Source organism: Mus caroli, chromosome 2, assembly GCF_900094665.2.
Source record: "Mus caroli chromosome 2, CAROLI_EIJ_v1.1, whole genome shotgun sequence".
In the NCBI taxonomy this organism is placed as follows: Eukaryota; Metazoa; Chordata; class Mammalia; order Rodentia; family Muridae; genus Mus; species Mus caroli.
This window is the reverse complement of record NC_034571.1, coordinates 54,929,463-54,944,143: the sequence shown is the minus strand read 5'-3', so window position 1 is coordinate 54,944,143 and position 14,681 is coordinate 54,929,463. Positions and strand designations below refer to the sequence as shown.

General features: G+C 40.9%; 1 protein-coding gene across 16 annotated transcripts in view; it reads left to right on the top strand.

Moving 5' to 3' along the window:
* The window catches only part of Baz2b (bromodomain adjacent to zinc finger domain 2B), a 269,374-nt gene that overhangs the window by 82,533 nt on the left and 172,160 nt on the right, over positions 1-14,681 (top strand). For 12 of the 16 annotated variants that reach the window (XM_029471676.1, XM_029471677.1, XM_029471662.1 and 9 more), the window contains one exon: positions 8,698-8,739. The exons of 1 other annotated variant lie outside the window; for it this stretch is intronic. The gene's annotated coding sequence lies outside the window, so the exon portion shown is untranslated. Of the gene's footprint in view, positions 1-1,916; positions 2,042-8,697; positions 8,749-14,681 lie in introns of all 16 variants that reach the window. 3 more of the 16 variants (XM_029471648.1, XM_029471642.1, XM_029471645.1) reach the window with 2 other exon arrangements.

The window sequence follows — 14,681 nt, the reverse complement described above, 5'->3', positions numbered from 1 at the left end:
AAAAAAAAAAAAAAAAAAACCAACCAAAACCCAAACAACTCCCCTGTGTTGCTTTATGCTTCACTCATAGAACCAGATGTGTTTCCCACAGGAAGCCGTTCTCTAACTGACATCAGCTAAATGATGGCAGCTTATTTCAGTGTGGCACATGCTTCAGGTCACAGAAGCTAAGACTCAAGTGTTGTTGATATTATTTAATCTCAAATTGGGGTTTCTACCCTGCCTGTGACCATTCAGTTCCCAGACAAAAGACACACAACTTTGATTTTTATGATTGGCCTTAACCAGCACTAGAGCTGGGCAGATATCTACTTCTCTGCTATTAGAATCCACTTCCTCATCAATAATCCCATTTTATAACTTGCCATGTTCCACCTGGGCATCCCTTAACTCCCTTTGGCCAGTCCTCATGGCCGTGTTTTCAAGAGTCACTTGCCCTGTGGCAGCTTCCTCCCGTCTCTGCCTTCTTTTCCCCACCATAGTCTCCCCAGACCCCAAGCGCTGGAACTGGAGACAACCCCCTCCCATCTTCTTCAGCCATTAGCTGAAGACATCAGTATTGGTGAATCAGGGTTAACTTGGGGAGCAAGGTTACCTAGCAGTCACTTGGGTGTGTCCTTTGGGTTCCTGTTGGTTCTCTCATCCCTGGGGCATCCAGGCCTTGGGGGCCAGTATTTAGCATTACAATACAAGCAAAAGACCAAACCTCAACAAGTGTCACAACAGTGCCCCCTCTTGAGATGGCAAATCCCAATCAATACCCTGTAAATTAGGACTTTCCGTATGGATCGTTTTAAAGGTGCAGGAAGACAGCCAAATGAGGAAGAGCAGAGGACAGTGTCTGGTGCATGGCTTAGTGTCTGAGCTTCTGTCTCCATGGACTAGGGGTGACTACCGTCCTGATAACGTACTTAGATGTGTATCAAATCATGGACATCATGGTTAGTAATCCTTGTAGCACTTAATCTCTAGTACCCACGACCTGTCCCTGAGATTTGGGGCGCTAAAGGTTCTGACTCCTATTATTTGTTCTTTCTGGTGACAGGCCCCATTTTCAGGCTATGTAGAGTGTTCTACCCCATTGCCCGATTAGCATAAACTCAAGTGTTCCTAACAAAGGCTTGTAATGAGCAAGCCAAGGTGGAAATTTGAAGAATTTTGAGTTTTCTGTGCTAAGAATGGGGATCAATAGCAAGTGTATTTTTGATTTTTGTCAGTGAGAGTTGGAATCTTGATAATGTACTTCTTAATGTTTGTAAATAGATTGGGCTTCTGTTTTCACCTTTGCTATTGTTTACTATTGAAGGAAATTTTCTTAGGAAAAAATATTCTTAAGAAACCTTACTGTCTTTTAGTTTGTGATTTGACAATATTGGAGGGTGTTAAATAAGATTATCATTTGATTGATTTCTACACTTTTCATGGGCGGGAATAGAATCACCTTCTAGGTTTATGAGTAGTCCAGTCAGTGAACTTGTAATGATTTCCTAGGGACCAATATTGAGTTAGAGGTCTACTTTTTCTGTTAGAAATATAGACTACCCAACAAGTAGAACTATATGTTATTGATGTTCTTGTTTTTGTTGATAAGGAATTGCCAACGGTCAGAATGAAAATCGCTGGCTGAGAGCTAGAGAGTTAACTTGGTTCCTAGCACACAGTGGCTAACCACCCTCTGTCATGCCATTGCTAGGGGGGCTGACACCCTCTTCTGTCCTCTATGGGCACCAGGCATACTTGCGCCACACAGACACAGACAGAGAAAATACCCATATTATTAAAAATAAACGGATAGCTTTGTGTTGGGAAGCCTGTAAGGCTCAGAGTTTTTCATCACTACAGTGAACAGACGCTTTACTTCACAGAGTCACTCGCTACCAGGTTTAAGGCTCTGTTCTTTTTTTTTTTTTTTTTAGCCTAGCAGAGAATCATTGCGGCAGCAGGAATCATTGGAACTGTTGTCTTCGTAGCCTCTTTGAACCTTAAAGAGAAAGCACATTTTACGTTTGTGCTTCCTTGACTTGCCTTCACACTGAAGTCAGTGAGTACTTCTCTACTTTGTGCGGGCGTGGAGTTGGGACCACGTTCATACAATCTGGCTGTTTCCCGTCTTTTTCTATTTTGGATGTGTTAATGGTTCTGTTTGTTTGTTTTGTAAATTAGGAAGGCAGCTCCAACACTTTAAATAAGGCCCCAGCCCCCACCCAGCAGATGCTCAGTATTAAAAAGTAGACACCAGAAACTAGAGGCTTTCCAGTGAGACTGCCAAGCAGCATCCAGTTCAGCCAATCAGATCCACCCTTGACTTGTCATGGTCGACTCCTGTCACTGCCAGGGAGCCATCAGAACCTCTGGTTCTGAATGCTGCTTGGTTCGTGAATCACTCTTTGTTCAAGTAAAATAATTTATTGTGGCTGAAGTTAAGTCTTTTTCCTCCTCTTTTTTTTTTAAACAGATCTCTTCTGCAGAGATTAGCAAATACTGTTTGGCCTGGGTTCCCCCATAGTGTCTGCACAGCTCAGGAAATGGCCTGCCGTTTCCTTGCTGCGTTGCATTTCTTTAATTGGTGCTATTTTAACACAACAGAATGTAGTGCTACACTGTTTGAATGGCTTCTATTGATGCTTACTGTATTTTATTTATGTTTGGTACTGGAATTGAATGTGGAGTCTTCGCCCCACCTCATGAGTAAGCCTAGCACTGGCTTCCCCTGACACTCTACCCCAATACCTTCTATTTTATGCCTGTTTTAAACTGAGATGGCAGGCTTTCTTATGTAGGATGCTTATTGCTTAGTTAAAACTCTGCCTTAAGTGAATGTGGTAGGAAGTTCAAAGCCCCCAGCTCTTGGAAGGCAGGGGCAATAGGATGGCTGAACTCAAGGCTAGCCTTTGGTATGTAGGACACTGTCTCTATTAATCAGAAAACACAAAACTAACAAAACATGCTCTAACTTTCTGTGTTCTTAAAGCTGCCTACTTTCTTTCTGATATTACATAGGAAACAAATAATTTCTAGCAAATGAGGGTCCAATGGCTAAGACAATTAAAATTGTTACTAAACTGCACTTTATTGTTTTCTATGGTCTGTTGAGATTTTACACCTTAGCATTGCATAGAGAGGCAAAAGAATTATAGCAAATTTACGGAGCCAGACACAGTAAAGCAAATTGAAACTTAAGTGCTAGGCAACCTGGAAATTTTGAAACTCAATTCACCTGGGTATGGTGGCAGACATCTGTAGTCCCAGCTACTCGGGGAAATCACTTGAGCCTAAGCTTTTACAGTTTCGCAACATAGTGTGATATCATCCTCACAATTTAACCAACCAACCAACCAACCAATCACAAAAAGCCTCCTTCCTCTAAAACTAAAGAATAAAGACGATTTGTGTTTATAAACACTTTTGCATTATGGGTTCCTTTGTTAAATAAACATTTTCTTCCAAAGATAAACTTGATTACTGTTGGATCTAAGATGGTTCTTATGGGGGCTGGTGAGATGGCACAGAGTTGAGTTCTTGCTCTTGCAGAGGACTTGGGTTCGGTTTCCAGTACACAACATGGTAGTCATAACTGCTCCACAGTAAAGTTCTTACCTCAGCGGGCAACAGGCACACTCATGGTACACGTACATACATGCAGGCACTTCCACATACACATAAAGTAAGACTTAAAAAAAAACCATAGTTCCTTTTCTCCAAATGTAGGGCTGTTATACTGAAATGAATATATTATACCTCACAGAATGGAGAGGGCTTCTATTTTGCTTTGTTAAAAATAGAAATTTGCTGGGTTGTGGGGGCTTTGATCCCAGCACTCAAGAGGTAGAGGCAGGCGTAGCTCTGTGAGTTTGAGGCCAGCCTGCTCTACAGAGCGAGTTCCAGGAGAGCCAGGACTGAACCAGAGAAACCCTGTCTCGGAAAAGAGAGAGGGAGGGAGGGAGAGAGGGAGGGAGGGAGGGAGGATGGGTAGGTTTATTTATTAGTTTATTAATTCTGGTGATTGAATTCAGTGCCTTGTCTTTATTAAGCATATATTGAGATCTGCCTACATTCCTTAGGTGAAATAAAAATGACGTATTTAAGAGTATTATTTTAACTTGGTATTAATATCCAGAAATGCATAAATGTGGGGCTGTGGTCAAGCTCAATCAATAAAGCTATCACCTTGAGTACACAAGACCCTGGGTTCTACCCCGAATACCATAAAGAAAAAAGTGCACAGTTGTACCATTTGAAATAGTAACAAATAATTAAATATTTAAAGTTTGCATAAAGCCTCTTTGCATAGAACTGAACAAATTACATCACCAAAAGTTTCCCTAGTATTGGATTTCTACTTTAAAAAATGTTTATTTATATTCATGTGTATATGTATGTTCCTTCTTACCTGTCTGTGAGCCACAATCGTGCGGTACTCTAAGAGGTCTGTATTAAGTAGGTCTCAAATCCTTGGACAAACGGCTGAGGAGACTATTGAACATATCAAAACGGACTTTGCCAGCAGCTTCTCCCAACATCCCGACCTGTTATAGATTATAGATGGTATTTCACCCCACCCGCTCCCCAGAGGCCCTTCCCTAAACAATTCCAGCCATTTTGATGACCCCCGTTGACCTTTTGCTTGCTTGGCTGCTGCACCTGTTTCCCCCCTCCTTGCCCTCCCCCTGGCCTCTTCTCATGTGGATCAGGGTCATGTCTAGACTGGACTCTTCTGGCTGTCCCTGCCTTTGACTGTGCTTTTCTTTCCATCTACAATAATTGCCCACAATCCCTCCAGTATATGCCTATAATAAATGCCCAGGATACTGGGTCTCAGTTCAGAGCTTAGGTGTGAAGCCCTGGGATCTATTCTTAGCAGAAATAAAAGGGAAAAAGGAAGCTTATCATTGTTTTAAATTTGGCTTATGTCCACAATTCAAGCTTGCAATGCTTGAAACATATTATACACATGTGATTTTTGAAATTATTTTTCTTATATACATCTTGGAAATAATTATATGAGTTCTGGGATTCAAACCCACACCTTATACATGTCAGGCGAACATCCTACCACAGAGGTATATCTTCAGACATGGTTCTCTTTATTGTGTAGCTACCTCTTTAAAAAAGTGTACAACACAAGATACAAAAACTATTTTGTTTAACTATTTAATAGTCTATAACTATTGCTTTTAGTGATTTTAGGTGCCATCAATATTTATTTCCATGTTTAACTGGCTGCTGAATAAAGCAAGTAGATATTGTTTCTTTCAGTCCTTTCAGTAGACCTGAGTATTCTTACATCGTAGATATGGAAAGTTACAGAACACTGTCAAGTAAAAGGTAAAGTAGCGTGCTAAGATGTGGGATGTGAGAAAGGCCTGGCCAGGTGAGATGGCACAGTGAGAAAATATGCTTGCTGCCAAAGCCAACGACCTGGATGGCATTCTGATTTGGGTCAGAGTGAGGGTAAAAATGAAGGCAGTACATGCTAACCTCTTGAAAAATGTTTATGACTAATAATTGTTCTCTCACATCTGTAGGTGAGAAACATTGATATGTATTTTCTGAGGTTTGGTAAACTTGAAGGATCTGTTATAATAGTTCCTTGTAGAAAAATGGTACATAACCAGTATCTTAGTTGAGTTAGATTTTCATAAAACAAAACATTACTTTTTGTTTGTTTGTTTTGTTTTGTTTTGTTTTTTGAGACAGGTTTTCTCTGCATAGCCCTGGCTGTCCTGGAACTTACTCTGTAGACCAGGCTGGCCTCGAACTCAGAAATTCACCTGCCTCTGCCTCCCAAGTGCTGGGATTAAAGGTGTGTGCCATCATGCCCAGCAAAACATTACTTTTTATATGTGTGATTTGAATACATTTCCAAGTTTTGACATGATTGTAAGTAGTTATCTGTTGCTTATAAAACTCACTTTAGATTTTTATGAGAAGTTTTATATTTGTCTGGCTTTATTCTCTAGAGTCATTTCACATTTCCCCCTCATGCAAGTACCTACCAAGTCACATGTGAAAAATGCCACAATTAAACTTAATTTTTGATAATGTCAGCTTCGGGTTTTAATAAAGCATATATGCTTTAGCATAGTCTTGTAATTTTTTTTAAAAAATGGAGCATTTACTTTTATATTTTATCCAGTTATGAATATTCTTTCAATCTATCTACACAAGTTTTATTTCCTCTTGAGCACTGCAGAGTTTTATAGAAAGTGTATTTATTCTTGAACTAACTCTTTTGCTATTTATTGTATTGATTAGAGGGATTGCATAATGTTTTCATGGGTACAGAGGAAGGCTGTCTGTGTCTACCCACCCCTGCGAGGACAGAGAGAAGTAACTAATACGAGCTTCATTCATCACCCACTCCAGTATGGAAACAAACACGTACACCTGAAATTCGTTTCAAATGGTAGTCACTTTTTTTTTTTTTTTCTGTTTGAAAGACATCCTTTGAAGGATCCTTTGGATCCAGACAATACAGTAATGGTCTTTATCTGTGTAGCCTCTTGCTTTGCTAGTGTAAGGTAGTTTAAAGAGGAGTGTTTTCAGGCTCCGCTTCCCTGACTCCACCCTATCCGAAGTTCCTCGGTACCCTCTCCCTGCAGAGGTGGCTCTTCACCTAGCTCTGCCGACTTTTCAGTATTCTGCTTTGAGTCAGAGAGCCTGTGACACCTCTTCTCCGTGTCTCGTGAGTCGAGTTTATCAGAATCCCTCAAATTTTGCTGGATATTCTGTTCTTTCTCCGTTTACCTTAGTGAACCCATCTGCACTCTTAATTTGAACTAAATTTTATAGGATTTATTTTCGAATCTTGGATTTTCTTTAAAATTTTTAAATAAACTTTAAAACAAAAACAAAAACAAAAAAAACTTAGTAGGAAATAAAAATACCACCCACAAAAGTGAAGCGGACTCCAAGTCTAGAGAACGTAATAAACCCAACGATTGAAATGGAGGCTCTGGAGCTTCTCCTGAGTGTCGCACAGTCAGTACCATGCACACAGCATTGTAACTTCTACCTGCTTAAGGGAGCATCGCCACTTGAATGAATGATAGTAGCATGGATCTTACTGGCTTTCGAAACAAACTCACCACACTCTCCCACTACCTGTCTATTCATTGTGCAGCTTAAAACTTTATGGGCTTTGCTGTCTTGTTAATTTAACATGAATTCCCCTCATAACCTCCACTGGGGAGAGGGCTCAGTGAATGATGCTTTTGCCTTTTAAACGCATGAAGACCAGTGTCTGGTCCGCAGAAGCCACCTACAGTGTGATGGGAGGAGATAGGAGGAGAACCCTTGTCCACAGCAGCGAAGGGCAAAGAGGAAATCCTGCCTCAAACAAGGTGGGAAGCAAGGGCCTGATACTCAGTGTGATATCTGAGTTCTCCTGATCTTTATTGTCACTGTAGATGCGCACACACACACACACACACACACACACACACAGTTTTTAACAAAAAACTATATATCTTGGGTTATCAATTGCTTTCAGAAGTTTAAATCTTAACTCTGCAGACTCTTTATTACCCTACTGTAATTCACAGTCCCCAGCTTTCCATCACTCACTACCTTGTTTTGCGTATTTGCTTGTATTTGCTTGCTAAAGTGAAAGTGTTTTAAATGCTTCCTGCAGTGACTTAGTTTACTTAAATAGGCAGTAGTAATCTTACGTGCTTTTTGCTTACATCTGTAGCTCTCTATAGATGGTGGAGTTGCACTAGATGCAGTAAGACCGCCACAACTCCCTGCTCTCTCCCTTAGCTGAACACTGAGCAGCTGCTGGGTTCCATCTCTAGAAGCAGGGCTCACGGCGTCTTTCCTCAGGAACTCAGTGCTAACAGTGTGGAGTGGGCTATCAAGGTGGCCTTTGCTCTGTATTTTGTTGTTTTGCTTTGTTATGTTCACAGTGTGCCTGCATGTTTGTTAGTGCACCACATGTATGTCTGGTGTTCACAAAAGCCATGACAGCTCCTTCTGTGTGGCCAGTTCTCATATTTTGGTGCAAGCTTCTCCCTGAGAGTGAAATGAAGATTATTCATCTTCTGCTTTTTTTTTTTTGAAGGGATTATTATGAGGATTTGTTAAAGCAACACATGAAAGCTATTAACCTGAAAACACTGACAGTGTGTTGTTTTTTAATACTAAAGCATTTAAGAGATGTCTTAAATAAAGCCCTGTTAATGAAGAAGTTTCTAGAAGGTCAGATTTCTCAGGGATAGACTGCAAGTCATTAACAGCTTAGGAAGTGGCTTAATGTACAGTTTCCCCTGGGTTCCCGGCTTACACTGGATTCGTCCAGGAGATACTTTTAATCTTTGATAAGGATTAGTGTGTAGCAATTTCTCCTGTTTTCAGTAAATGACATTTTGACTGCGGGTTGGGCTACTAATCATAGAGGAAGTGCTTAGAATCAGTCCTTTGTGATACATTTAAGACCCAGCGATTCTTTTCCTGATGACTGTCTGAAGATAAACCAAGCCTGTAGGTTACTCTCTAAGTAATGTTGCTGTCTCTGGACGAAGCCCACCCTGAAACACTGAAGGCGGCAGGAGCTTTGTTCCCGTTTGTGTCTTGGCAGTTTTGTGTTTCCTTCATGTTAGGTTAATTCAAGGAGAATTCAGACAAGTTCTAAGGAAATGGCTTCTGAAATGTTCCAGTGTGATTCAGCTGATTGCCAATTCTCTGTTTCTGTTGCAGGTTTCCCAACAGTGATGTCACAAGATTGACCACACTGACACAGTAAGACCGGTGACTGTTCAGCTTCTAAGTCCATTTGTTTCTCTGAGAATAAGAACCAAGTTAGATGTTTATCAGTAAACTACCACCGTCTCTCCACCAGCCACTTGAATGTTTACATTTTCAGTGACTCATAAGTCATATTCCTAGGCATTTAAATACTTGTAAAATGCCTTAAAGAACTTTAAAATAATTTAAGATGAAAATTTAATTCATAACTAAAATTATTACATGTGTATTTCATTGTGAATCATACTGTCATCTTTTTTTCATTTTGTTTTTCTCATTAAAAAAAAAAGTATTTTTCTGAGTAACAAAAGAATGAGCGTTGAGGAAATTGTTTATAGGACCTCCTTTCAGCACACTCTTAACTAAGCATAGAAGCGGTCTTTAGCAGAGGCATTAAAATCATCCTAAGACAAAGCCATACGCAGGAGATCTTAGTAGTTGCGCACAGAATTTCTTTTGGAAGTTGTTTCGGGTTTGCTGCTTTGTGCTGACTAGAGGAGTTTTCTTTTTCCCTGAAGGCTTTCTGACTGCTTTGTCCCACTGATGCTTAAGGAAGCAGTGTTACTTTCTCTCAATACACCCTTTCCTCCTCCCCCCCTCCCCCCTTCCCTTGCTCTTCCTTTTCCTTTCTCCCTTTGTCTTCACTCTTTGTTGTGGTAGGATGGAATCCTGGCCTCACACTAGGCAAGCGCTGGATCACCACATTGTGTCTAAGGGGGTTTTTGATTTGTTTTGTTTTGTTTGTAATCATCTGAGTTTTATTGACCTAACTGAATATTTTACAACAACATAGTAAAGCATTTCTGTGGAACCTTTCTATGCAGCATGTCCTGCTGCTAATCAAGTTAAAATTATTAAGTAGCTAAATAATTATTAAGTAGCTAAATGCACGTGTTCTAAATCCAGGAATTTCAGGAGGAGGCACTAAGTAAAGACAAGAAGTCTTCCTTTGAGATTAAGTGGTTGTGCTTAGAAACTTTACTTTGTGACAGTGGCCGGGCTGTGAGTCTCTGCTCACACCCTCCAGTCAGGAGAGAAGAGGGAACAACAGCACTGACTTTGGGGGCCACCAAGCCTGGGGCGAGAAAGGTGATAACGAGTTATTGAAGACAGTGGGGAGAAAAGGATCCAGTCAGGAATCCATGCGATATCATGGATGACATCAGGAGATGGCATAGGAGTAAGTTGTGGACTTTAGCGTTGCAAAGTTAAGGCTACAGGCAACATTTCTGTGTTCTATAACATACAGGTATATAATTTTAAAATATTTTAACAGTTTTTAGAACATAAAGGAAATGACAGTTGCTCTTCTTTCCCTCTGTACTGCACTCACACAGGTAGTACAGCTCGCACTGGTTGGTGTTGGGTGTTGGTGAGGAGGAGCACTGCCAGCTGCATCAAAGCTTGCGCATGATCCTAAGTCCAGTCTTGTAAAAACGATCTCCATAGTAGAAGATGTTTAGTGACTTGCTCTTTCTTGCTAGTTCAGATCCATATTCTAATTGGATATCCTGATTGGCTCCTGAATGCATCAAAACATTCAAGGATAATAACTTAATGTTGTATCCCATATAAATGACATATGCTGCATTACATATATCTTACACCATTCTTATATCATTATTTTTATATAGAATATTCTTTTTTCTTTTCAAGGTTTAAACGATTACTCTGATGCAAGCATATCTTCTCCCAAAGCTCTGTGTATATTCAGTCACCTCTCTGAGGGCTTCCCTAATCATCCTAATTGAAAGTGATTCTCTCTCCCTAACAGTTTGGTAATGCTTAATTTTTATTAGTTTTATTTTACTGATCATTGACTCAGATTTTGGATTGATTTTGAATATATCAACCTTTCACTGTACTTTCTACTGTACTCAGCAAGTGTTTGTTGGTAGTCATAAACGTATTGGTAGCTGAATTACTTAGTATCTTTAGTTTCCCCTATATTAAAATTGAATGAGGATTTCAGTGTGTGTATTGAACAGGGTACACAGGAAGGAGGATAGGTTTTAGGTTGATGTCGAGTGCAAGTAATGAGGTCACTGTGTGCTACTTTGCAACCTTATGCCCTGGTATAGTCAGCTATGAAGTGATGCATTGTGTCTATTTGAAAGGGTTGTACCAATATTTAAATAGAATGTCTTACCTTTCTCGCTTGCTTCTTTATAGATTGCTAAGAGACATGAAATCAACTATAAAGACCTACACATCAAATTTTACAATATTCACAATTTATCATAGCCCTTGCATGTTTGCTTCCATAAATTTCCACCTTCTATCTATATTTGTGCATGCCCCTGTATGTGTACATGTGTGTTGGGTGCATGTGTAGAAGCCAGAAGGCAACCATGGTATCAACGCCCAGGAGCCATTCACCGTGTTTTGTTTCGTTTTTTAAGAATTATTTAGTTTATGTATATGAGTACACTATAGCTGTCTTCACACATACCAGAAGAAGGCATCAGATCCCATTACAGATGGTTGTGAGCCACCATGTGGTTGCTGGGAATTGAACTCAGGACCTCTGGAAGAGCAGTCAGTGAGTGCTCTTAACCACTGGACCATCTCTCCAGCCCTCACGATGGTTTTTTGAGCCAGGCTTGGTCACCAAGACCTGAGGCCCCTAGATTAGATTAGGCTTGCTAGGCAGTGAGTCCCAGGGCTCTGCCACTATCTCCTCAGCACCGGGATTACAAGTGTGGCTACCACACCCACCTTATTATATGGGTTCTGGGGATCAAACTCAGGTCCTCACACTTGAACATCATACCCCTTACAAGCTAGTCTGATGTCCTGAGACTCCATATGTATCTATAACATACATAAGTTTATCAGAGTCACATGCATCTCCTGATACTTTAATTTCTAACAAGGAGGCATTCATTCAATTAGAGCTACTGATGTAATATCCTTTTATTTGGGGAAGGCAATCTTATTTGACCAGAATGCTAACCTCTAGGCCAGAATAAACTTGAGAACAGTTCTGCCTGGACCTTGGAATATGGATAGAGTTGGAGGGGTGATATTGTGTACAGAATTTAGGAGCATGGACGTGGGTCAGAAATGGTTATATTTTCCCTCTGTGGCTTATGTGATAGTTGTACTTAAAGATTCAGGTTTTCTTCCCTAGGAATTGCACTTCAATCTCAGGAGTGTAAGAAGGAATAATGTTCCCAAGGCGCTTAGCACAGAGGAGCGCACATACTGACTTCTTTTGACTCTCATATACATTATCTACAGTTCCTCGCCTAAGATATCAAGTGTCTAGTTTTGTTTTGTTCTGATATAATTTGTATTATTGTTTTATGATTATCCTGTAACTTGATTAAAAGTCTCTGCATAGCATCTATACAAAGCATAATAGGATATTTCCATTAGAAGGTTGTGTGTGTATGTTGAGGGGGCGTGCCTCTGTGGGCATATGTTGTGCAGAGGATAGTATGTAAGAATTTTCTCCTTCTAACATGTGGGTCCCGAGGATCGAACTCAGGTCATCATGCAGGGGTTGTAGCACCTGTAGCTATTGAGCTATTTCGCTGGCTTAGAATAATTCTCTCTCTTCTCAAATCCCCCCAATTTTTTTTCTCTAAGAGAATATATACATTTTTATTTACATCCAGTTTTGTGTGCATCATTACAGTGGCTATCACTATAGTTACTTGTATTTTTAAATAATCTTACTTAATATTTTACTATATACTTAATAATCTGTTATAAACAAGCTTTAAATAACTTAAGTAGAGCGGCCAGAGAGGTGGTCCAGAGGTTAAGAGCACTGACTGCTCTTGGAGAGGACCTGGGTTCAATTCCCAGCGCCCACATGGCAGCTCACACCTGTCTGTAACTCCAGTGTCAGGGCTTCCAACACCTTCACACAGACATACATGCAGGCAAAACACCAAAGCATATTTAAAAATATGAAGATAAGTAATAAATAATTTGCTGGGCAGTGGTGGCACATGCTAATTAATCCCAGCACTTGGTAAGCAGAGGCAGGCAGATCTCTTGAGTTTGAGGCCAGCCTGGTCCATAGAGCAAGTTCCAGAACAGCTAAGAGTACACAGAGAAATTCTGTCTCAAACAACAACAACAACAACAAAAATTAATGTAGTTCGTATTTCTATTAAAATTCCCTTTTTCCTTGGTAATTTTATTATGAATGTTATTTCAAATTTGTAGATCTATACAAATAGAAATAAACTTCATAATTGATACTTAGAATAATATAATCTTACAGTGTCTCTATGATTAGAAATGTCAGTGTTAGGTTATAAATTATAATGTTAGTTAGGCGTCTGTCCCCAGGTAAAAGGAAAACCTGATCAGATTTGGCAATAACATGTGCGTACCGTCCACTGCTCTCGCTCCTCTGAGTTATGTCCCTAGTATACCTCTACTTGGACAGAGACATCTCAGTTTTCCCTTGCAGCCAAGCGTAAGGAGTAAACAGTTATGGTGTGTACATAGTGTGCCTTGCTTGTGTTTCTATCGTTTGAGACACAAGGAAATCTGTGTAGCTCTAGCTGGCCTGGAACTCATTATTGGAAGGCCTGGACTCAGCTCACAGCTGTCCTGTTTGTCTTCTGAGAGCTGGGATGGTAGACATGATCTGTCCAGCTGAATAGAAGGCTTCCTCACAGGAAGAGGTGGGGCACTGTGGCTTCCTCCTCTCTTGTTGAAATGTAGCTGTGGTAATTGGACCATGGCTGGAGACCATGTGCTGAGAAGGGGGAACAAAGGACGTCTCCAGAACGTCCTGATGTACCTGGCTGGCCCCAGCGTTTCACGTCTTCTCTTCTTGTGGCAGAGTTAAATTTCTGTGTTGCATAAACGCTGGTTTTGTGTTACTATGAATGGCTTAAGCTAACCTTGTTAACACTAAGATAGCTTCAGTTTTTAGAAGGAAAACTTCTACCATTGGCAAAAGTTGTAGGGTTTGTTTGTGTGGGTTTTTTTTACCCCCCTTGTTACTTACTTGAATTCTACTGTTATTTTTGGTAGTTTGAGTTTTAGGAGATTAGAAAAACCATATCTAGTCACTGTCTTTTCAGACAAATCAAGCCATTCCCTCCTGAAGGTTTAGTCCTATAATCCCAGCTACCCAGGAGTGCTGGCTTGATGGGTCGTTCTGCAGTAGCTTAGCAGGTAGGAGTGATGAGGGAGATGGAGATAGCTCTGACCTACGTTATGAGGTTTCAGAGGGGAACAGGTAGTCTGTCAGGAAGTGGGACATGGACTATTTTGTGATATGTTGGCCACTAGTCTGGCTTTATTTACCTAGCTCCTGCCAATCTAAGTGAAGTTAAATTATGAGATGATGGAGTACTTTGCTAGAGCCGCACTGGTGCTGAGAAGCCAGCTGTGGTTGTTGAGATCTACACCACTGTGGATATGCCTGCTGTCATCTTCCCGGGTGACAGAGGAGTCAGGAGAGCAAAGCCCCTCTTACACAAGGCTCCAGTCCAAGTGTAAAGGAAGCAAGCCTTGAAAGCAACTGCCTAGAAACACGTTTCCCTAGGAGCAGCAGAGCAAGCCAAGCTCAGCAGTAGTCCGAGGGCTTGGGAGGCAGCCTGCATCTTGAGCTGAAGGATCTTGGCCACATTGTCCAGGTGGGACTGATTTTTAAGGCATAGCACATCATTTTTTAAAACTGATGTGTTATGGTGTCAGATTGATGAGGGGTGGAATTGTGAGGGCTGTCACTTACTCTCTAAAGTCACTTAGGAGATGCATGGAAGACCAGGCCTGTGAGAAAAGGCCTTGACGATCAACTGACATACCTACCTTTCTTTGTTTTCCTTGCTTCCGCCCTTCCTTCCTTGCTCCTTCTCTCTCTCTCTTCCTTCCTTCCTTCCTTCCTTCCTTCCTTCCTTCCTTCCTTCCTTCCTTCCTTCCGTCCTCCCTCCCTCCCTCCCTCCCTCCCTCCCTCCCTC